General features: G+C 40.5%; 1 long non-coding RNA gene across 1 annotated transcript in view; it reads right to left on the reverse strand.

The window, feature by feature from the left end:
- LOC121902229 overlaps window positions 1-9,364 on the reverse strand; it is a 28,771-nt gene extending 19,407 nt beyond the window's left edge. The window contains exons 1-2 of the long non-coding RNA XR_006097500.1: window positions 9,277-9,364; window positions 7,593-7,658 (exon numbers count right to left, since the gene is read on the reverse strand). This is a non-coding gene — a long non-coding RNA (uncharacterized LOC121902229). The remainder of the gene's footprint in view (window positions 1-7,592; window positions 7,659-9,276) is intronic.
- Between the last annotated feature and the right edge of the window lie 16,357 nt (window positions 9,365-25,721).

The following is a 25,721-nucleotide window of genomic DNA, read 5'->3' on the forward strand; positions in this document are numbered from 1 at the left end:
TTTCTATTGTTTATATTTTCTATATAATAACAAGACATCTTAATTTATTCTCATGGTCACAGCATAATAAGACACTGAGCTTGATTTATGCAGGACAGAGACAGCCCCCTCAACCCAAGAGAGAGAAAACAAGCAAGTGTGAAGTGTTTGTCCGGATTCCAGGAATTAGTTGTTGAATATCAGTCATCCACCTCCTCCACAGCGTATAATATAATGACAGAACAAGATCGAGGAAGAGTGTTGTTACAGTATGTGTTAGATTAATGCAGGCCAGAGACTGCCTCCTCCTCACTAGACAAGGGCAGAGAGAGAGCAATGCAAAACAGTGTGATCTAATTGCGAATGAAACTGTGGAGCCAGCAACAGCCTCAAAACAAGCACAGACGAAGACTTTCTTCCATCTTTTTAAGTTTTTATCATTTTACCAGGATTCAAATGAATTTGTTCAGACCAGTGGGAGGCCCCTTCACGACCTGATTTGATCAGACTTCAGTAAACAACTCCACCATCACACACACATACAGCCAGTGTTCCTCCTTCCCCGTCATTTTGGAGTAATGGGATGTTAAACCTCAAATACATTTTTCAAAGTAAACAGAAATACACACAGATTCTTCTGATGCCTTGTGTTGAATTTGAAAAAATGTATATGATCAAGAGGAGACACTACAAATAAAATAATCCTTTACATCTCTCAACCTATGCTGCTCATTCTATATGAAAGCACACATTTCATATTAAGACACCCACATGTGCACATGCAATAACAGACATTTCAAAATTCATACAGATTTATTCATATGTAGGATTTATTGTCCTTCTCTTATGTTCACGTTCTAACATTTAAATCCAATCATGGCTGTCATGTTGAATTTGAAACACGCTGCACCCCCACCCACCACCTCCTACCTGAACCTGTCAGGAGTCTGGCTAAGGACAGTTGCCAGCTAACCTTGTCCTCATGCTAACTGTGCTAGCTGCCACTAAAGCACCAATGCTACGAGACTTCTTGGGGACTGTTCTTGCCACAGAGTCCGAGGTTATCTTCCCCCTACACCTGTCATATGTTCACCAATGCTTCCTCTTTTGCGCTGGGGTCCTTGAAATGCCAGAGTTCAGTGGGAAGGCTAAATGTAGCTGAGTTATGTTGACAGAAACATGGCTCCCTCAGTTCCTCCTGCAGCCTACAGCACCTCCGCACAAAACAAAATGACATTTTAAGATGAGTGATATTTAGGAGGCAAATGGGGTTTTATTTTCAGCAATGAAATTATCCAAGGTTAAAGAAAGGAAAACAAATGCAATCAGGGCATTGATTTTCAGACAGAAAATGTCTGTGCAGAGATTGATTGGTAGCAATAAAGAAAGAACATAAATAAGGGAGCTTAGAGCATTGGCCAGTGTTATCAGCCTTAGTGCTCTACAACAAAACCACATTGGTGTCTTTTTATTTTCTGTTAAAAATGTAGTGTTCAAATGGAGGAACACTGTTAGGCCAAAATCTCTTTTATAAAAACAATTTTTTCCTACAGTTTATCCAAGTTCGTACCTGTGGTGAGTCAGATTGTTCAGCATTTTACTTAAATGCTTAAGTCATCATTCCCTCTGCAGGGGAACACTTCAGCTGTCAGTAAGGAACAAGCTCAACCACTGGAAAATTACTACCTGTCCATGTCAATCTTTACATCTCCTTCTTTTACTCTTATGTAACAAGACATGAACCAACTTTGCATTCAAAACTGTATGAATGAATGTGATGACTGATGTTGGATTTAAAAGACAATCAAATCATAGTAAACAATAGCCTGATGCTTTGGCAGGTGACAGCATTAGTCTCTCCTGTTGCCTACATCCTTAAAGGATAGGTTCACAGTTTTTCAAGTTTGTCTAAAAACATCATTCAGGTGCCCATACGAACACTGAAAGAGGTTTTGCTTGCTGTGATCATTCCTCCTGTTCATATTGTCTGTTAAAGGATCCTCTCTAAGTGCACTTACAAGTGATAGGGGACAAAATCTACAGTTGACATTTTGAGTAAAAATGTATTCAGAAGTTTATCTGAAGATAATATGAAGCTTCAGCCGTCTGAGTCAGTCAAATAAAGTGAATATCTTCCACGGTTAGTCTTTCTAGTAAAAAAACAAAAGCCATTAAAAAGTAACTTTGAAAGACTTTTGAAGCTTCACATTGCCTCAAAAAACTTCTAATTACATGTTCATCATGATTCCTGCCTGAGTCCTGTGTCTCCCTACCTATTGCCACTTCCCCAGTGGCTCCCTCCCTCTTCTCCTGTGTGTGATTGTGTGGGTGGAGACAGGTATGCTGGAGTTAGAGCAGAGCCCCACCAGCTGCAACCCATTACATAATCAAGACCTGCCAGATCCACACTGCCAGATTGTTGCCTCTGCATCAGTCAGTCTACACTTCAAGCCATTTTTTCCTGCATTAATCCTGAGGGTTTATGGTTGTTACCTGTATCCTGTTATCAGATTTTCTCCTATTCCCTGCAGTCCCCCGCCTGCTCTGTCTCCAGTCCTTGTCTCCTGTCCCTCATCTCATCAGACCTGCTTCCCTGCCCTGGACCCCTGTGCTACTCAGCTTCCACGGATTCCGCTCTGGACCTGCTCCCCTGGCCTCAGCCAGCTTAAGCTCTTGGTACCCAACTGCCAGCCCTAGCCTTAGCCCCAGGTTCCCAGCTACCAGCCCAAGCCCCAATTTCCTAGCTACCAGTCCAAGCTTCCCCAGGCCTGCATCCCATTTCCCCCCTCCTTGCAATAAATATCTTACCAACCATGGCCCCATCTCCTCACCTCTAAATGTCTACACTTTGGTTCACCTGCTCCGCCCCACTTAACAATGTTTGTGCAGAAGGAGGTTTGTGGATTTTGTCCCCATTCACTTACACTGAAAGTGCATTATGAAGGGATCTTCTAATGGTCAGTATGAACAGAAGGGATGATTACAGCAAGAAAAATACATCAATGTTCATTTGGGCACCTGACTGTTGTTTTAGGACAGACTTGGAAAATTGTGAACCTTTAAAGAAGAAGAAGTTTTGAGAGATGCGCTTATTCACTTCCTTGCCAAGAGTTAGTTAAGAAGATTGAGACCATTTTCATATTTGTTAAATATGAAGCTACAAGCAGGAGAGGGTTAGCATAGTTTAGCATAAACAGTAGAAACAAGTGGAAGTGGCTTGCCTCTTGCACCTCTAAAACTTAATATTTTGTTAATTTAATCTATACAAAAACCAAAGTGTAAAAACATCAAGTTGTTATTTTACGGGGATTCTGTGCTGGACTTTGGTTTCCAATCTTTATGCTAAGCCGAGCTAACCCTTTTCTAGTTGTAGCTTCATAATTAAGGGGACAAACATGAAAGTGGTATCAATCAAATAAGCATTTCTCCCAAAACCATTCCTTTAGACAATAACTACACTGTATTTACTGTATTTCAATGTACCACATAAGTTCATCAATGTGATAATATAACTATATTTGCCAAGATAAAATATCTCACTTATAAATAGGGCCTGGTAGCAGTTTAGCATATTAATGTCACACTTCAATGTAATGTGATATCAGTGATAGGCAAGATAGACATGAAGCCTGAAATAACCCTTCTTTGACTGAAGGCCCAATGAGATCCACATCAATAGACTTCTTTCATTTAAATAAGAAATACATAGCAAGCAAAGTACGAATGGTAGAAATTCCACGCCCCTGAGCCAGACATCTCGAGAAGAATAGACTTCCTCCACTGCCAATTCAGTAAAGCCTGCACAGCAAATTTCACACAACCATTTTGCACTCTGCTGATAAAACACTTTGAAAGCCCAATGACACAGACAATGCCTTCAGATAGGAAAAGACACGTTTTGTCCCCATCCCCTTTCATCAATGTCCCAAATACAAACCAAGTCTAACTGAGCAGTGGAACAGAAATACCCAACAAAAACTGACTCCAGCATCAAACACCCACATGCACACTTCTAACAAATCGCCTGGCGTGTGTGTCTGAAGCGGTCCTACTAAAAACTTGATTGTGTTCTGCTGCATAAATGATTCAAACTGTACAAGCATCACTGCTCTGGGCACTATTTGTGATTAGTTCTATTAGGCATGTGAAGAGGATCTGGCACAATGGCACTAGAACCCTGCACCTGTCGCCCTCTCATCCACGCCCCACTCAGTTTCTATCAATGAATAAGGCTCACTTCATTTCCATATCCCACTCGAGCTCTTTATTGATGAATAAAAAGACATTGCTGGTGAATAAAAGCTTGCTTTTATTGCCTTATGCAATAGAAAATTAGATGGATTATTGAATCAGAATCTTGTAAATCACATCAGGCCTCCACCTCATTGAGTTTTACTGATCTTCTGAGGAACTGTCTACGTTTTTGATTAAGATTTCACATCTGGATCTCCCTCAAAGCCTCATAATGTATCCAGTGTCATCATCTACACCAGTGGAGCACAGAATCAACTCACAAACCCTGTTTGGTAGACCTTTTCCCCTGGCAGCCACTCTGGGAACTGATAGGAAAAGGTTGTTCAATTAAAAGACACTTTAGGAAGTCGTCTCTGAACCCTGACTGCTGCTTGTTCTTTTTTTCCAACACCCAAAGGCTCATTAAAACAGGTAAGCTGGTGATGTTTTTAAAAATACAGTTCACAAAAGCACATCGGCTGTAGAGATGATGTATCTAACACCAGCCATCACTTTCAGCACTGCACGGTGTGACTGATTGTGAGATGTATGTATTTACATCAAACTAACTATTACAATTTGCCAACTGTGTGGAAGCCTGTCCTGGATGCTACTAAATCAGAGTGTAAGGTAATGTTACCTGCTGTGTTTTGAATTTTGGGAAGTTTACAGTCCAGCAACCACAGTGAAACTCATTTAGCATTACATTTGCATCAGTCAGTCCTCCTCCTAAAAGCCTTTTCTCCTGTGGCGTTAAAAGGGAAACATACTGTTTGAGAATATGAACAGTAAAGCTTAAATTTAACCTGTGCTTCATTAGTTAAATACAAGACAAACATGGTTGTGTTAGAGAGAAAAAAGAGCCTGATCTTACATCTATCCCTCTTTTAATATTATGACTGAATAGCTCTCTAGTATTTCCATGTCTTGTACATGGATCAATTACAAGAGAAGATGCTGACTTTTTGCCTGAAACATGTATGTTAAGCCTCAGGCTTTCAGCATGATATGAAGCTATCAAGTGCATATTTAAGACCCCTTTAGAAAATGAGTCAGCTGGATACATTTAAAAAATCAGCCAGAGACTACGTTTTCTACCAACTGCTAACATTAACTAGTTGCTTCAGCTGATAAAATCTTCCAGCAACAGTTGTCATTTCAGAGGCTTTTATCTTCTTTTGTCTGAAATCAAGGATCCATTATGCAAAAAATTAAATTATCATTGAAAAATGTATATCTGTCATGGGAGAATGTAAAGATATACACATGTAGCGACATGTTTAGCAAACAGTCATTTCTATTCCTGTTCCAGTTGATGATATGTCAAGGAAAATATTAAAAAAATTTCTTCTTCAGAAAGTGAAATTGAAGAACATGAAAAATGTTTATACAAAAGGTTGCTCTAAACAACATGGAGAGAGCAGTGGGATCTCTCTCTCTCTGGCATTTGTTTTACTTATGTCCTTTATGTGCATGTCTGAGTTCTTTTTTCCCCTGTTCTCAAATTTCTCTCTCACCATATTCCCCATTGCTACCTACAGCTACATTGTTCACATTTTTGATATCTTTGGTTTGAGACTAAAAGAAACTAGACAAAACAAGTCCTTCCTTTACTAGTCCTTAGACTAAATGAAGGCCCCCAAAACATGCCTTCTATTATCATTTACAGAGATAAAGAGCTGACAAATCTCTCCTATGTCAACTCAATCAAGTTTGTCTTGATGGATGTGGCAGACCTCCACATTATTCAAATGACGTTGACTCATGAAGGAGAGGGGCCATGTCTTCTTAGAGCAGTAAAACTTCGTTCTGCTTCGGCTGAGGAGCATGGCACTACAAGAAGAAGTCTAAAAAAAGACTCTACTTGTGTAACAAGAGCACAGACTTCTGGCAGCATAGCTTTGAGAGAGTTTACTGTGTCAGTGATGGTGCTGGATGGATATTGAATTTTAAATATTGCCAGCTGCACCTCCAGTGAATTACAATTAAGTTCTAGGTAAAGACTGACAACATCTTCCACCCAGAGACTTGCACACTTTCCAACTTGTTAAGAGTATCAAAGCTATTCTGGTCAAAGCCCTTGGTCAACTGTACATCAACAGCATCTAACACTTTGAAGTACTAGTGCGGTGCCCGTTAAAAATGTGCCTGTTTGGAACGGGTTGATTGCTTGGCCTCCAGCCGCTGCTTCAACACATGTGAGGTGTGAATGAGTATATATACCAACAACATGAAAGAAACTAACATGCTATTATACACAGAAGTTAAGTACTGTAATAGTGAATCTTTTTTCATTTCAAGTATAATGAGGGCTGCATTTAAAAGTAAAATAGAGAGCTTGTGGATCGATCATATTTGGCTCTTTGATCATTTATTTTCTGTGGCTTCAGTTCACATCATTTGAGTGGGTCTATTTGCTCAAAAGATTTGTGCATATACTGTATGAGACATACTGGTTTTGAACTGCCTGTGGGAAGTAGCCTAGAGTAGTCCATTCTCGATTAAAAGCTCTGTTTTCGCTGTCTACTTTTCTCTTTTTAGAGCATGCCATGTGATTTTTTTTCTCTACATAAAAATCAGAAATATAAATATTTTTTGGTGAAAAGCAACTCATGCAGGGACTAAAAGGTTTAATGAATACTCACACTTCATATTTTCAGTAGTTTTTAGCCATTTCCAGTTAGGCCCTATGCAATTTCCAAATCATCAAATTTGATCCTGAGTATGAATATTCACTCACACTAATCCAAATTCATTTCCAGATTAAGAGAAATGCTCCACTCCAGCAGGGGAGAACGATCACTACTTCAACACCCCACTCTTTGCTTACTCCTGGACAGCATACTCCACACTCAGACACAGAGCTGAGCACCTCGCTGTTTGCGTGTTTATTCAAAGTTTATTAATAATAAACATGTTGCGTGTCCAAAATGTTTTCGCTGTATACTCTGCACTCAGACACGGAGATGAGTGGCTCAGCTGTGCTCATGACATGCAGTCGCAGAGCCCTGAAGCCCCGCCCCACTGCTGCAGAGCTGAGCAGCTTGTTGATCGCTTGTTTATTCATATTAAACATGTCGCATGTCCAAATTGCACCAAATTTGACGCTGCCTTTAAAATGAATGACAATGTATTTGAGCGTGCATTGTGGATTTACAGTTTGAGAGTGAGCATAGCATAGGATGGTTCACCTAGGAAATGGTATGACATTGAGTTATCAAATTTTCAAATTAATGATGCTCTCCTGACTATATCAGTCATATGGTGCACCCTGACTGAAATGTTTCCTATTCAATATCAATATTGATTTCCATAAAATCCTGAGAAGATGGTCTGCATCACAAATTATTCTAAACTGTCAAATCCCTTTCATCACTCACCTCAGCAGTGCAACTCTCTCCACTGTCCCTGCGTGCTGCCACTGCCTCTGACTCACTCTCAAGTGCCTAGATGTCAAGAGAGGTGGTGGAGCGATAATTATTTATTGAGCACTATATATCCTTTCACACTGATAATCATAACAAGTCATACTGAATGTAAATACAACTGACTCTAAAGTACCAGGCTGTGACACTGCAAATTTAGAGCACCCAAAGTCCCAAGCAGCAGGCCAAAAAATGCTCCTCAAAAAGTAGAATATTAGTCAATTAGCATGTAAATGTAAGAGTGTGGTCTATGCCTTTATATTAAATGAAAATGATTTGAGGGTCCATTGTGGATTTACAGTTTGAAAGTGGACATAACCTAGGATGGTTCATCTAGGAATGGTATGACACTGAGTTATCAGATTTTCAAATTAATGATGCTCTCCTGTCTATATTGATAACATGGTGCACCTTGACTGAAATGTTTCCTGTTCAATATCCCCACTGATTTCCATTAACTTCTGAGAAGATAGTCTGCATCACTCACCTCAAGGCTGATTTATGACACTTTTGATAAGTGTCGCTCGACAGAAATGATGTATTTTCTGCAGAAAAAAGTGTCACTCAACGCTTTCCTTTCATGCTGTGCACTTGGCAGAATTTTGTTATGTCACAGACACCATCATATTCTGTCACGCAATGTGATTGGTTAGTTTTACTAATGTCACCATTGAGATTGTAGTTTTCACTGAACTTCCTTATTGATATTTTGGTCTGTAGCTTTTGATAACTTGTAATGTTCTTGTTTAATTAGTCCCGGTCAGGATGATATAATTTAAGCTTTACGATAACGTCTGGTTAACATGAAGACAACTGGAACCTTTTGCCGAGGCATAAATTGAAAACGTTGCACGACTCTTAATTTAATTTTAATTTGATATCTCTTGAGCAAAACTTCAAAAGTGTCGAGCAACCTACTACAAATCAGCCTTGGCGCTCTCTCCACTGTCCCTGCATGCTGCTCCTGCCTCTGCCTCACTCTCAAGCAAGATTTGTCAAGAGAGGTGGTGGAGTGATAATTATTTATTGAGCAGTATATATTCTTTCACATTGATAATCATAACTAGTCATACTGAATGTAAATACAACTGACTCTGAAGTACCAGGCTGTGACACTGCAAATTTAGAGTATCCAAAGTCCCTGGCAGTAGGCCCAAAATTGCTCCTCAAAAGTAGAATATTATTAGTCAACGAGCACCTAAGTGTAAAATAAATAATAAAACAGGGGGTGACACAGACTGGCTTACTGTGACTTGCTGTGGTTGTCTATGTAATGTGCACAGTAAATAAATAGTTAAAATTGGTCAACATCTAGCTAACGGTGCACTGAATACTCCAGAGTTGACAACTATCTACTGGGGAAGGGTGATTCCTAATTTCATTCACACATCATCCACTTATTATCATTAACATATTATACGCAAACCAACCTATGCACATGAGCTGAGATCTCTTTTCAGAGCTAATTATCTCAAGTGACAGAAATCAAGACCGTATTCATGGCAACTGCAAACAGTTTTGTGACCCAGTTTATACATGGGCCAGCCAGGCTTTTATTTGTCAAAATGCAGAGCCCCTGGCCAGTACAAGGGACTGTTAGTTAGCTCAAGTTTATTGATTACTACCAGTGATGACTTACTTTCCTCTTCTTTGAAAAAAACCTCCTTATTTCCATGTGGCCTGGGGGAGCAAACATATCAAACCAAGAGATCATCTGCCAAAACAAAGAACAGTCTAGTCTACAGTGACAATGAAATGAAAACTGGCTTCCCTCCTCATCTTTTCACTATTTTGCTAATTTTAACTTTAATCTTAGCTAGGGTTAGCGCTTCTTAACAGTTAGCTAACCGAACAGAGAGGCTGCTGTCAGTCAGTATAGGCTATAAGCTACAGGCAAACAAAATACGAACATTTAGTTATATGCCAAGGTTTGATTTTCTGTAAGTTAAATTTCCTGAACGTTTTGTGGTGACAGTGTGTGACCCACCTTAAAGTCGAAATTAACCCTTTTTAGATCACATCCCTGGTCATATTGTGCACCTATTTAACATTATATGCCAAAAACAAATCCATTTCTTTGTATTCTTATAACAAAATCCAGTCATGTTTTCTCCCCGTAAAACAAAATACGATGTGTGCTTACGTAGGCTTGAACCAACCAGTTTCAACCAATAATATCATCACATTCACCCATCAATCAATCTTCAACTTTTACCGGCACAGAGCTAAGATTCATTATGACACACCAAGTTTTCAATGTTCAAATCAAATTCCTTATAGAGACAGCTTGCCTCTTTGTCATTTCTGCCTGCTAGCAAACAACAGAAAATTGCCTGAAAGCTGCTGTGTGATGGGATGCACTACCAACAGGGTAAAGAACCCAGAACTAAGGTTTTATAAGCTGCTAAACTGAAAAACCGATTGCTTTGCCTCCGGTGGGCATGGTTTCAGAGTTTGACACCTGTCTATCCTGTTTCACTTGGAAATACGTCACAATATGCAAGTTAGATACTCTTGAAATGTCGTTTCATCTGGACTTTAACTCAGCTACCTGGCATCAGGGTACCAATGACTGGCTAACGTTAGCGGTGTGCTCGTGTGTATGTGTGTACGTGCTATGTGAGAACCTGCCTGGGTGCAAGGTAGCAGCGAAAACGTGGGAATTTCATTGAGTTGGGCATTCTCTCAATAAGCAAGCAGAATGGATTTGATAATGAAGCACTGACAAAGCTCTCTGAAAAGAGTGCCGAGTGGATAGATCGATGCACTGTGCACTGTCGACATGGTTAAAACATGGTAAGAGTGGGGGGTCTAAAATAATTTTGAAAAGTGTTCATATAATAGCTCCGACGCTTGTACTTTGGGTTGTTACCTGCAACAACATGAATGAAGGACTGAATATGTGACATAAGCAAAGAAAAACTGTCTATAAATTCCCGTTGCTGAGCACTCTGCTTTCTAACAATAGTGAGCTGATGGAATGAGTGATTTTGCGGCCCACTTGAAATTATAGCTACAAACTCTTTATTTCTGTCTTTCTGTTGGCTTTGTGCGCTTCTCTTAGGTAGAGTGGTGGTGCAATGCCTCTCATGGAAAAATGAGAGCAGTGTCACACCACACCCCATTCAGCTCCATCCTTCCTCACCCATCTAACAGCGCCCTCCCACCGCCTTGCCCCCCTTTTCACAACTTCAAAGCGCTGCTTTACCCATTACCCTTGGGCGGGAGCTGCCCTTCTCTGGACCACACTGACATTCAGATGCTATTTAGAGCCATTAGGCCACCAAGGTCAGCACTTAACTTACATTTTCACAGCTTCAGGCAGCACTTTTTTCTTTTTTTTTTACATTTTCTCTTTTTTCTCCGTTATTGTTGTTTTTTGCAGCAGACTGCACAGGGGGCAGTGAATTGCTCATTAGTTGGGCCTTCTGGTGCCATAACATGCACTGAAAGGAGAAAATGGAGAGGAGGGGTAAAGACAGAACATTCAAGGCGACATTTTTAGTCATCACAGTTACAGCATCTGACGAATTAGCTAGCACTGCAGGCTACCCTCGTAACCCTGTGGAGAACATCTTGATTCTTTAGGGGGTGGATGGGATAAAGGCCAAGTGTAATAATAATCACAAAGAACCTTTTTTTAGTAGGATGAAACAGTATCCTGAATGGCAACCAATGACAGACCATCAGAAAAGTTTTACTGGGTTTTCTTTGATAGACCAGTTCATAAATCTCTTGGTGGAGACAGAGCTGACTTGGTCAGGAACAAAACTTTAGAAGAAAACTATAACTTGTCACAGCTGTCTGAGGCAAAAATGAAATATGGTGTCAACAGTTCAATGCACAGTCCTTCAAACTAATAGTCACTATAAAAGATCATACTTTCACAAATATTTCTGGTAGCAACAAAAAAGGTTCCAAAAATCCATAAATATCAAACAAATAATCTACTCATAATCCAACCTGGTCTCCTGAAAATTGCATTTATATACAACTAAATTGCAACAGCAAAAATACTTTTTGTTAGAAGCATAATGCTGTCATGAGAAAATGTTGTTAATTAACACCAAAGTATCTGATCTTGCAGTACGATGTCCGCTGGCGGTGGCTGGGGGGCTCAGGATGCAGGTCACAGTCTCTGGTGTCGGACTCCTGCATCTTGTGCGGCTGCCGTCCACCCCCACCTCCTCCCAGCAACTCCAGTGCAATATATAAATTCATTTTAAAAAAAACGTTGCCTGAAAACATAATCCAAGCAGAGATCACGTTTGCCGCTGCAACATAATTGGGAAAACAATTTTGTTGTATATGAACGTAATTTCTGGGAGGGTTTCAAGATTTCACCCCATTTACATTCAATCTGTTATTTATTCTGTCAGACATAAAATGTGACAAAGAGCAATATTTCTTGGCAACTGACCGTCACAGCAACAGTCACAAATTATTTAGTTTGTGTATTTTTTGCTATCAAAATAATCTTTTTCACTGCGATATATTAATGTCAAGAACCTACACGGATCATTGTTATATAACCATTTGATAGTAAATAAAATAGATGCAAATATCATAACAGAGTAGCACTTGGAAAAAATTTTAAACTTTTAAAGCACAAGTATCTACCAACTAGCTAGAAAACACTATATATTTATAACTTTTACTTCTTCAACTTGTTTATGTTTGTATTTTGTTATGGTGCATTTCACCAGAAGAAGCACTATATGAATGCTTGGATTAAATTCCTCCACTCCTATTACAAGGTGATGATGCATTTTTATATTATATTTGTCCTTGTGAAGTGATGAGTCTGTATAATGGAGAGTAACTGAAATGAACTCAGCCCTGATAGCTCCAGCTGGGAGCAGAATATTCAGTCAAGTAATTGCATTAAGATAACATGAACATTTTATTTGCTGTGTGTTTGTCTTCAGCCCTGCAGCCATGTGCTGAGTATCTTTTGTTTCTTTTCTTTCAGTGTTCAAAATGTTTGCCAATTGATCGGCTCTCTTGGAACAAATACAAGTGTCACACCGCAGCCGAGCAAATGAGCAAGCTGTAAATTAACTTTAATTTCCTAATGACAAATGCAATTCTGCCGCAGCAGGGGTATGACATTCATATTTGATCAGCCACTATAGCTCACATCAAAGGTCTCAATAAACTAGCTAGCGAGCTTTTTTTTTTTTTTTTGTAAATATACAGCACTGCACCGAGCAGACTGCAGCCCCTCATTGCCTGGCAACTCTCCATAGGCTGCTATTGCTCATTCACAGTTCTGTGAGATGTCAGGGTTTGGTGCTTATGAAAATTGAACTCCAAACTCATCTTCACCCCAGGCCAAAAAAATGCTGAACAATGCCTTGTCATATTTACACAGGGAACAGACTAATCTGTGAAGTGAAGCAGGCATCACCAAAGCTAATGTCAATGCTTGAAGTATTGACCGAGGGAGAAACGGGAAGGTGTGTGTGTGTGTGTGCGTGCTGTGGTGGATGCAGCGAAGAGTCAAGTGTGTGTAAAAGAGAGAAATGGATAAAGAGAGAGGCAGGGGCGGGATGAAAAGGAGGGGGATTTCCTTTATTAAATTCCACCAACATTTATTCCAAACATTAATTTCATTGCACTATCAGAGCCGTTTCAGGGTTGAGGAATGAAGGAAGAGCAGGAACAAATTGCTTTCAAGTTCTACAGAGCATTCCCTCTGGATGGCAGAGACTGGGACGACTCTCCCTCTAATTAAATCCCCCCCTGTTGTATTTAAAAGCATAAAATGTAATTAGAACATTTAGTTTCATTTAAAAACACTTAAATTTCTTCCCTCCTACATGCCACAATTTAATTATATTCAGCATATCGCAGAGTCCTGACAGGAACAGAGTTGCTATAGAGATGACCACGGCTGAGCTGTGCTTAGAAATTCTTCAGAGCGGTGAGCTTTCACACACACACACACACACACACACACACGCACGCACAACACCACTATGCACAAAGAAGAGACTCCTTCTCTATCATTTTCTACCGTAGATACGTGCAAATATGCAAACACTGGTATAAACTGACACTTTCTTAACAGTTCAGCCACCAAGCAGCAACAAACAAGCACATTATTTAATCAAATGCCAGCCTTTTGCACAGATACAGGCCACAGGAGATGTACCTTTATCACTGGGACCAAAAAGCCACCCCCCCCCCCCCCCCCACTCCTCCCCTCCTCTCTCCTTGTCTCCCTGTCTAACCCAACATCCCTCCCTCCCCCAGCCAGCGTCGGCGAGCTGCAGATGCTGCCGTAGGTGTCTTCTTCACATTCTCATTGTTTCGACTGGGGCTTTGAAGACAGGACAACAGAAATCAATGGCAATGTGATGGTGGCTGTCACAGTCATTACATACCCTGTTCTGATGGAAGAATGGACTGCATTCCTAGTCCTCAATACAGATCAATTATCCTGAGCCGCTGAAAGAATAAAGTCACAAGGACACCTCTCACACATACACACACACACTCACACACACTCATGACCTATTTGCCCTCCCCTCTCCATTAGCTATAACCTCATGTAATAACTAAAGTGACACTATTCTTGCAGAGACTAGTTGTGGTGCATTTAAGATTCGATGCAGAAAAGAATTTTTACGGTGATTCACACTCACACATTTTACAAATCGATAGTTATAATACCCAGCCATTGGCAGCCGGCAGAGAAGAGGTCACAGATATTACGGAGATGGGTGTTTGTGTCATGCAGAGTGTACAGTATAATGCTTCAGCGTCTTATAATACTCAGCTTAGACATGGCTTTTTAACGTTTGGTGAGCAGAGAAAGCGCTATAGGGTGTAACGCACTGCTACTATCTGTATCTGATTATGTCACAAAAATATCTGTATTAGAAAAATGGGAAGGTTTACACTGGAGGTTATTAAAATTGTCTAGTCTGCTTCATTTTCAAGATTCAAGAAGCTTTATTGCCATTTGCACAGGGTACATGCATATTGGAATGCTTGTGCGGCTCACTCAGGTTAAAAAAAGAAACAAATTCACACTAAATTAAATTTAAATTAAATTTAAAAAATGCAACTTAAAATGTTTTTTTAAAAGAGTAGCAAAGTCTGAGAGATATTGCTTCAGTTACAACAGTTATTTACAGCACTCTTCTTCTCTATTTCCAGTGAAGTACTGGAGCAGCAGTTGGAAGGAGGTATTGCACATTAAGAAAAAACAGATATTGCACCATAGTGTTTGCAGCATATTATACTAGGATATAAATAACAAGCAAGGTGCCTGTGTGTCAGATGTAGGTAATTCACAGTCCATTTACAGTCCAGGGAGGGCGTGTATGTGTGTGCTAGGATACCAAAGGTTCTGTGAGAGTGATGGGGGTGGGGTTGAGGGTACTTTGCACCAGTTTGAATGTCCTTAGCAACCAATCTGATTGCTGCTGGAAAGAAGTTGTTGCTGAATCTGGTTCGGGGTGTGCTGATATTTCCTGGTCTGTGGTGTCTCAGGTTGTAGCCTGTGTTCCTCCACCTGAACAGCGAGTGTCCTGGGTGATGGGGGTCTCTGAAGATGACCCGTGCTTTGTTCTTGCATTTTCTAAATTAAATAGCCTATTTTTTTACTACCATTCACATTCAACATGCATATATCTTTTGTCCGCTATGTAAATGTACTCTATTACAAGTAAAAGTCCTGCATGAAAAATCCTACCTAAGTAAAAGTCTGTATTACGATATACAACTAAAAGTAGCGGTTTGGTCCCTCTGACTGATATATTATTATATATGACATCATTAGATTATCAATACTGAAGCATCAGTGTGTAAGCAGCATGTTACTGTTGTAGCTGCTGGAGGTGGAGCTAGTTTCAACTTCTTTATATACAGTTTGCTAGTTTAGTCCAGTTGTTCCTAACCTCGGGATCGGGCCCCTCCAAAGGGTCACCAGGTAAATCTGAGGGGTCGTGAGATGATTAATGGGAGAGGAAAGAAGAAAAAACAAAGTTCTGATACACAAATCTGTTTTCAGTTTTTGGACTTTTTCTCTAATCTTTGATTATTGGTGAAATATTGGATCATTTGAACATTTATTGAAATGAAACCATGTGAGAAGTTTAGAGGGAAAAATCACAATTTGGTGGAGCTGAAAAGGAACTAAAGCTGTCAAATAAATGTAGTGGAGAAGAAAGTATAAAGTAGCATCAAATGGAAATACTCAAGTAAAGTAAAAGTACCTCAAAATTGTACTTAAGTACAGTACTTGAGTAAATGTACTTAGTTACTTTCCATCACTGCTCTTGTCACGACAGCCACCTTTGCTTAGTCCTCTTTGCATATTCTTGTCTTTTATCTCTGCTACTAACATCTCCTGTCATTCCACATCCTGCCACTCCCACATGCCCTTTAGTTACCCCTGTTTTTCCGCCATTCCCATCACCTCACTTCCCCGCCCACTAGTGCACCTGTTCCGGATCCCCTCATTATCTCCCCAGTATATATCCGGCCCTCTTTCCCCACTCACTTGCCAGATCGTTTAATGTACTACACACTCTTAGCGTTCCAGCACTCAGTTGTGTTTCCTGCCTGCCTGTTCTTGACCCAAGCTTGTTCCTGTTTTTGCCACCTGCTTTTTTTGCCTTCACTGACTTGATTTCCTGTTGCCGACCCCTTTTTCTGGTTCAAGTAAAGAACTGTTTGCCTTTGAAACTGCTCTGCTCTCAAGTCTTGCTTTTGATTCTACATTCCTGTGTTCAGAGACGTTACGACCTATAAGTTTAGCTGCCAACAAAATGTTACAATGTTACTGTGTGTTGGGAATGTTACTGAATTAATCTGAAACATAAGTCTAAACTGAGTCTAAATAAAAGATGTGTAACTGTTAAAGGTCTGGTTGGAAATCATAAATGGAAATAAAACAAGAGGTTAGTGGAGTAATACAGGTCAGATTTGTACTGGGTTGTGAGTGTTGTGTATATCATGGGAGATGAATATAAAGTTTGAAGTGTCAATGAAAAAATGATGCTGACAAAAAATTAGCCATAGCTGATATTTTTTAATATAAAAAGGGTATTAGATAGTGAAAATAAAATTAGTTTGGCATTTCTATGAAAAGAAATGACAATTGAAAAAAAATCCAAAAGCTCTAAGCTCACTTTTAAGATGGCCCCTAACTTCAACTCCGCAGTTCCCCGTCTACTGTCGAGTCGCGCACGGTGCCATGCAGACTTCAATATTGGATATATCAAATATTAATTTAAAAATGTTTCTTTGTTTTTCTTATCTGTTCAGAGCACATTATCTCTGCAAAGCCAAATAATATATTTGTATTTGTTTACACCCCTGGAGATCACATTCACAACACATCTCCATCTATGACAACTCAATAACACTGAGAAAATAACTTAAAAAGACACAAGTGTCTCATTCCTGAGTCTAACAGAGACCTTCATACTTGATCCTGAGTAAAAGCAGAAATTACAGCAAATTTATAAACCACAACTCCCCCCCAAAAAAATGAATCAAAGCTTCTTTTTGATGAAGCTTGTAAAGAGCACTTTTCACAATACATTTATTAACAAACAAATCTTGAAAGCATGAGATAAATGCTGCTAATCTCTATTACTATTACTCATTAAGCTGGTGTCTGTGATGTTGATTTAATTACTATATCCATCTGTATAAACTCAATCAGCTCATTCTGCATTGCTGTCTGTTGCTCAACGGGAGGAGGTCGGTGTTCAGTGTCACAGTCACTTTGACATGTGGACTGCAGGTAGCAGGGGACCACCAACTGGTCTACCAATCTGACAAACAGCTGCTCCAACAAGTCATCATACATAAACCAAAAAATAGGTCATTTGTCATTGCAAAACTAAGAGCTGGTGACCCTACTGGGAGGACAGTGTCGTCCAAAACAACCAATAACATTAACATATGTGAGCATTTTCTGATCTGCTTCCTGCTAAACGTTATGGTTAAGGTTTGGTTATATTTAGGCAACCAAAACTATTTGGTTAAGGTAGGAGAAAAGTTCAATGAGACCCACATCAGTAGTTTTGCAGCACTCTAACAACACCAGACTTGATAATTTAACAATTTAACAGTCATTATTCACATAACCGAAACAGATTGCTTGTCAGGAAATCATTCGGTCATTTTAAGTCTTTGAACAAATGAAAATTGCTGTCATTTGTCTGGTGGAGACAGTCTCCTCATACCAGTTTGTATTTTCATAAAAAGGAAATAGGTAAAAGGGGCAGTTCTTCCCTACAACAGTGCTTACAACTACTAATTGACACCTGTTTTCTCTCCAGAAAACAACACTGCTTCTTCCTTAATTAAGATTCATTACACTGAACTTTACAAATGACTGCTACTTAGTGATATGAGTGGTGAGCTTAATAACAAAGGGGAGGAGGGGGACTGTGTTTCTCCAATAATCCTCAATAATCCTCCTTTTAACTTTAAATATTTAGATTGGGATCTGAAAGTAAACATCGCAACACACACAGGGGGGAGTGTGCGCATCAGAGCAATACTGCTTGGGATTATTCACCTTATTACAGAATAAATCTGGAGCCATTAGGTGGCATTATGGATGAGAGAGCTGCGTCACATTGTAAATGATATCTGACTCAAACAGCTGCGTGCAGTGAAGATCATGATACCTTGTAATAGTTCATGATATTCATGCAGTGGAATCACACATGTCTATCTGTTTCATATAAACTTCAGGCCTCCACGCAACCTGTCACAATAACTCGGACCTCTTCACTGCAGTCTGAGCATCGTTTCAGTTACCTCTCGCTTACTGATGAACTAACTTAAAGAAGTCATATTATGCTCCTTTCCCAGTTTAATATTTTCATTTTTGTGGTCTATTTACAAACATTTGCATGTTTTTCTGGTCAAAAAGCATCTAGTTACAGCCGTACAAGCCATGGATGTAGCCCCTCTTTCTCACTCATGTTGCCCACGCCAACCACACGTAACGGATTGTAGCCTACTTTAGCTAGGTAAAATCAGGCTCTGAGTAAAACTCACCAGTAAAGTGCAATGGCCACCACTGAGGATAATAATATCCAACTGTAAGAAGGCTGTGCATTGACAAATTTGCTTCTTGACATCCAACATCTGCACAGAGTTTCCTCCGTGACTGTCTCTCCTCTGCTCCGCTCCGTGTGTGTGTGTGTGTGCCCTGCCCTCGGTGTTGAGCATATAGTTGTGACATCACAACCTTACGGAAGTCCAAACCGCTCATTTAAAGACACAGTTTCTGAATAAAGGCTGTGTGCATTTCTCTGTGGACTGAGCATTTTGATACTTTCACAGTATTTTTATAGCACCTAGACCTGCTTTATGATCAAAAAAGAGATGAAAATCTCCCTCAGGACTCAGCACTCCTCCCACCTCTCCCTCCAGTGACCATCGACTAGTTTAACTAAGTGTCTACAGCCGTGCTCAGCTCTGTGAGGCTGTAATGCTCATTGTAAAGAAAACTCATCTTTAGCAGTTGCACAAGAGATGTGTATGGCTGTATTACACAGGGTATTTATGTGAGGAATGTTATAAGCAGAAAGGTCAACATGTTAAATCACTTGTGAGATTTTATATTGTAGTGTTGGGTGAGCAAAGATATGAAAAATGACCTGGAGAGATGAAAGAAATGGAGTCTTTATTTTTACTGAACATCTAGGCATGAACTATTTGTAAATGGAGTGTGAAGATTGACAGGCAAATGGGTTCAAAGTCAGCCAGTGATCTATATTCCAACTCAAAAGATTGAGATGACAGATACACTCGCTGGGTTCACCCATAGAGATGAAGTATGGAGCTCAGACATCCAGAAGGGGCTCCATGTAGAACTGCTGCTCCTTCACTTTGAAATGAGTGATCATAAGTGGTTCAGGCATCTGATTCATATGCCTTCTGGACACCTCCCTGTGGTCACACTGGCATGTCCAACTGGGAGAAAACCATGGCCATCTGCATAAGATTTCCCAGGGAGACGTAGCTAGGGAGACGGATATATGGGCTACCTTGCTTAGCTTGCTGCCCACACAAACAAACCCACACAAAAAGCAAAAAATGGATGGATAGATGAATGAATGTAATTTCTGTACATTGTAAACATGGTCAAAAATGTCACATTTTGAAAATTTTAAGGTCCATTAACCAAAGTACTGGACAAATGTGCCAAAAATGTCACTTTCATGGTGGTGCAAGAGGAAAGTCAGGGGATCCCCAACATCATTAGGATGTATCCCCTGGGGAACATGAATATCTGTACAAAACATCGTGCCAATACATTCAATAGTTGTTTGTCAAGATATATTACTCTGGACCAAAGTGGTAGACCCAACAACTCACCAACATTGCCTTCCCTAGAGCCTAAAAACATGGCTTCTACATAACATGTGTCTCTTAAAGACACGCTGTGTTAGTTCAGAGCTTGGAGCTCTGATGTTAACCTCATCATCCCAAATTGCCTCTTGTTGGGTGTCTTGTTAGGATGTTAAGAGTTAAGACTTCACTGGTTTAACAGCAGCCTTCTGTGCAGCAGGGGGCCTGACAGGCTCACGGAAACATGAGGAGGTGTTTGTGTGTGTGTATGTACTGTATACACACAAACTGCTGCCACCAGAAGCAGTACATGTGTGTGGATAGGATGCACATTTGTGTGCCTGGCTTTGCATATGTGTGTTTGTGTCTCTGTGAATGTCTACATGGGTCAGAAAGTGTCCAGAGGGGCTGCAGCGGGCGAGTTATGGTGTGGTGTCAAGTCTAATTAGCCAGCCTTGCCTCAGGCTCATTACTCACAGACCACTGGGAGGAGGAAATAGGGAGAAGAGGAGGAGGGGGGTAGGAATCAAAAGGCCACATGGGGAGCACTCACCACCATTTGAGCCTCATCTCAACTGCTTTCTCACTAGGAACGCGACAAGACTTTGATAAGGGCACACGCACCCCACTCAAGACCTCGTATCATTCTGCTGCTGTTCCTTTATGCCTCCCCACACTCCACACCTCCCTCCCAACACACAGCTGCCTCTTCAAGCACTTAGAAGAAGACTCAGCGAGGGGGAAAATAAAGTGTGGGTTGAAATTAAGCTGATACCATCTGAGGATTTTAAAAAAATGTTTTATGCTCTGCTGTTACCTTGGAAACACATTTGTATCCATGTTTAGGTTGATTGAAAGAATCTCACCTTAATGGTGAAGTGGTTGCCAACAAGATAGATGTGATTAGAAACAAAGATGCACACCCAGGAATTTTCTAGCTGAAGGTCAATGGGTAGTAAAACAAATTCAGTGCAAGGCTGTGCTCTAAAAAATGCATGTTATTCACCAACAGAGTGGTAAAACATTCATCAGGATGGTTATTATTAGTGAATATATGCCTGATTACTGACAGGTTAAATACAATGCTCAGTAATCAGCCCTATAAAAGGACTATGATTTCCCAAACAGAGAGGAGAACACTTTAGATCACTGTTACACTACAATCAACAGTGCCTATCAAGCTGTCCCCTGTGCTGCACTGGGACACACTAACCATGTCATAGTCCACCTGATTCCTGCATACAGGCAGAAATTAAAACTCTCTAAACCTGTTGTGAGGACATCTAAGAAATGGATCAGTGAAACTATGAGGGATCTTTGTGTGTGCTTACTGACTGGGATGTTTTCAGGACTGCTACCAACAGTCTGGATGAGTACACAGAGGCTGATGTCATACATCAGCTTCTGTCAGGTCAGCTGTTTACCATCACACACCAGGGTTAGTTACAACAATGTCAAACCCTCGTTTACAGCTAAACGCAGACAGCTAAGGTTGGAAAAGGAGGAAGCGTTTAGGAGTGGGGACAAGGACCCGTCCAACGATCTGAATGAGTTCTACTGTTGATTTGAAAGACAGTCCAAACACCATTCCCTGTCACTCCATCCATCAGTTCCAGACCGCCAGCTCCTCCTCCCCCACCTCGACAGGGGCCTGGGCCTCTCCACAACTGCCCACCTCAGAGTCCCCCTCCTCTCCTACCAAAGTGACGACTACTGGAGAGCAACATTAACAGGCTCTTCAAGAGTCAGAACCCCTGTAAAGCAGCTGGACCAGACTCTGTCTCTCCCACCACCATGAACCACTGTGCCAATCAGCTGTCTCTGGTGTTCACAGAAGTAGGTGCAAAAAGTCAACAAGTTAAAGGGGCCATATTATGAAAAACTCACTTTTTAAGTGCTTGTGCGTATGTATTTGGGCCTCTGATGTGCCTACTAACACACAAGCTGTGAAATAAGACCACACAGTCAGTTTGATGTGGGCTGGCTTGCTCTGTACTCGTGTGATTCAACAAGCCATTCAGATTTGATGCCCCATCTTACGTCACGTAGGCTAAGCTAAGCTAGGGGCAAAAAATTCGCCCATATCGTGGGGCTGGACCCGGGGACAGATCCGTTGCTTTCCAACAGACAGCTGCTGAGCCCCAGTGAGCTTTGCGGGAAAGAGCCGACCGAGGAGCAGAGCCAAGGAGTTCTGCGTTGCTGCTGCTGCTGCAGCTGCTTCCTTGTCTTCTGGAGGAATAAACACCCAATTCTGCTCTGATCCGGAGTAGTTTACCAGCAGGAGGACTTTGATTTTTAAACTTTTGGGATTAAGTGGATTTATCCTCACTCTCACCTCTCAACCTAGCCCGAGCTAACACCAGAGTCACACACCACATCCACTGCTGTCATCAATAATAAATATCTTAAATGCTGGTGAGTTTATATAATTTTAATGTTACACAGTATGTAGATATCTATGTATGTAAAAAATAACTTTGCTGCCATATTTATGCCTTTAGATGACAGTATTTTGAGTGCAGATGGAGCAGCTACAATGTTAGCATAGCTCTGAATGATCTAAACTCCATTAAAAAAACAAGCAATTTAACAGTTGTTTGCTTGTTGTCATGTGGACAGACCCGGCAAAGGATGAGTTCAGGCTTTTTACAAATCTACATCATGATGTAGTTATTTTTGGCATCCTTTTGATCAGTTTATTGAAATTAGTTCACAGCAAAATCTAAGTTTATTTACACTCAAACTGGCCGACCTGAATGGGGCTGTTTACACAGGATGAGAAGGCTGCAGTTGTGCTTGATCCTTGTGGTATTTTGACCAAAGCATGTCAGATACATTTTATTAAGACCCCAGGGAACTGTGTTAACTTGTGGAAAAGGGGCATGATATGGTCTTTAAAAGTGCGCTTTGGTCTAAAACATTGCAGCCCAGAGCTCAATCTTTCATTCATCCACCTCTTTGTCAACTCTGCCTACGACTGTATTCACTGGGAATACAAATACCTAAATAACACCATTCCCTCTGGCAGTATTCATTTGCTGCCATGTGTTGCCCTTTGGGTCCAGCATATCATTTAATGGTCCTTTCTCGACACTGCTCTGCTGTGTCTTCACTTGACATAAAGATACCTACATCATAAAAAGTACCTTTCCAAGCCAAGGTTTAGAGTTCAAAAGATGGGTATGATAACAAAGGAAAAGGGTGATACAGAAAAACATAATAGAATGGAAGATACAAGACAGACAGACATCTCTAATATTAATTTAATTTGCAACCTCCTCCATACTGGAGATGACCTTTACATTTTATAAGACTCCATGATGGCAATAATGCTGCCCTCGTCCTTGTGGTTGTCAGACAGAGGTGTGAATGCAGGTGGGTGAGTGTGTCTGTGCATGAAAAGTGTTGGTAAGTCTCAGAATCCACCGATCCAATACACCAGCTCGGTATCGACACAGATACTGACCTTAAAGGGCTCAGAGGAACATTCACTATTAGTCGACAGAAGGCATATGTGTATCCTTGAGGTCTAACAAAAGTGTTGAATGTATTTCCTTTCCTCATAAAGACAGTTTTTAAGTATTTTAAATCCTGCATTGTTTACATCCATGTTTACTAGCTTGCACTCTTCTTCTTATCTGCCTTTGCTGGTTCATTGCTGCGTTTCTTGGCAGATTACAGCCACCTGTGAAACCATTGGCAGAACTGTGTATCACATCATATGCGTACCCAAGCGTGTGCATTTGCATCCTCATGTGTACATGGAATAAGCAAAACAGTCACAACAGCCATTCATAAAAACCTGCTCCATAGTGCTACTAGGGGTCAGAAACTCCACAGGGTACCTTTTAATAAATGGATCTGATATTGGCCATGATGTGGTGGGGCCTCCTACTCATTTTTATTGTCATAGCTATCCTTGGTCCCATGTTACCTTACATAAGTTCCATGGATTGAGGTAAACAGATATTAAATTTGGGAAAAAGAGAGCACTATTCAGTGTTGGGGTAGCAAATGATTACATCTTCCAGCTCCTTTGGGAGGATCCATAATTGGAGGTCTCCAAGGTCACCAGTTACTGCTGTCCCTCCAGCATGTCCTGGATCCTACCCTGGGGTCTCTTCCCAGTCAATGTGCTTGAAACAACCACAAAGGGAGGCAGCCAGGGGGCATCATACTGTGCCTGAGCCACCTCAACTGCCTCCAGTCACTGGGAAACAGAAATGGCTGGGAGGGAACCATGGCTTCTGACTTGGAGGTGTTGATCTTCACCATCCTCATCTCCAGTGCATATCTGAGATTGTGGTCATATGGAATCAAACATCTACAATCTATATCATCTACAAACAGGAGAGCTGTCACCTGAATGTCACCGCATCAGACTCTACCCATGAATATCACAAACTGGAAAGAGGACAAGGAGCACCCTTGTTGGAGTCCATTGTTCACATTAAATGTGTTTGGTCTAACCTCATACTTCTGCAACATGTCCCACAGAATACCCCAGATGTTATGATGCCATGAATATATTACCTTTTCCTTTTTATATGTATGTATAGTTATTATGCAAATACTTAACATCCTTCTTTGAGATGTTTGAGTATCTGGTATATATCTGGTGTCTATAAAAAGTATCTTGTCTCCTCTTTGTTTTTCTCAGTTTTTCATTCTTTATTGTTTTACAATACTGTGGCATGGTGGTTTAAATAATCTTTTACATCAATAAAAAGAAAAGTATAATATCAGTTGTCAAAACAATTCTATTCTGTATCTTAACAATGAACAAATATGAAACATAAAATAATTGATTGCATGAGCATTCATCCCCTTGTCAGTTGTTGTAGACACAGCACTTATAGCCTCAAGTTATGTGGCTCTGTATCAATGTTATTGATACTGTGTTTTTGCCCCATTGTCCTTTACAAAACTGCTTAAAGAGGACGTATCATGCACATTTCCAGGTCTATGTTTTCTTCTGGGGCTTCACTGGTACAGTTTTAGCTCCTGTCTCTTTAAGGCCCCCTTCCCACCCTGTTCTCATTGGCCAGCTCTTGGAAGCTCCCTCTTGACAGGAGCTAGCTCCAGAAGCTACGTAAACAAACAGTAGTAGTAGTAATGCTCAAAATGTAAACTTCTCAAATACATCCGTATACATTTGAGCCAAAATCTGATCCGAAATATGCAAATGGACAACGCGAACAACCTTAGCAACAAGGACAACAGAACGTATTGCTGATTGTGGGCATGTGCGAATGATCTGATGTCAGTTCGATGGGGAAGTAGAGGTAATTTTGTAAACAGAGCATTCAGAGCAGGCTGAAGCCCTGGTTTATGACTTTTGACATTTTTACATATATTCACCTCAAGTTTTGGAACTTTTACAATGTTTAACATTGACATCCGATATTATAGCAGTTTGTAAATGACAGAATATTACAAAATCATATGTCCCCTTTAAGATCTGTTTAGCTGCATAGGGATAAGTTAACAGAAATGTTTTAAATGTTCTGGTCACTCCAGGACATTAAAATAGTTGTTTTGAAGCTGTCTTTTTCTGATTTGGGGTTGTTGTCTTGCTGGAAAATAAATTTCCAATCACAGCTCTCATACAGGCTTCAACAGATTTTCCTCCATTATCTCTGCCAAAAGTCTCATCAATTTACTGTGATAAAACAAAAATTAGTTTTTTGTGACATACATAACTACGTTCCTCTAAAGTGCTGGTGCTATCATGTTCAAATTCACCAC

Source organism: Thunnus maccoyii, chromosome 8 (genome assembly GCF_910596095.1).
Source record: "Thunnus maccoyii chromosome 8, fThuMac1.1, whole genome shotgun sequence".
Lineage (NCBI taxonomy): Eukaryota > Metazoa > Chordata > Actinopteri > Scombriformes > Scombridae > Thunnus > Thunnus maccoyii.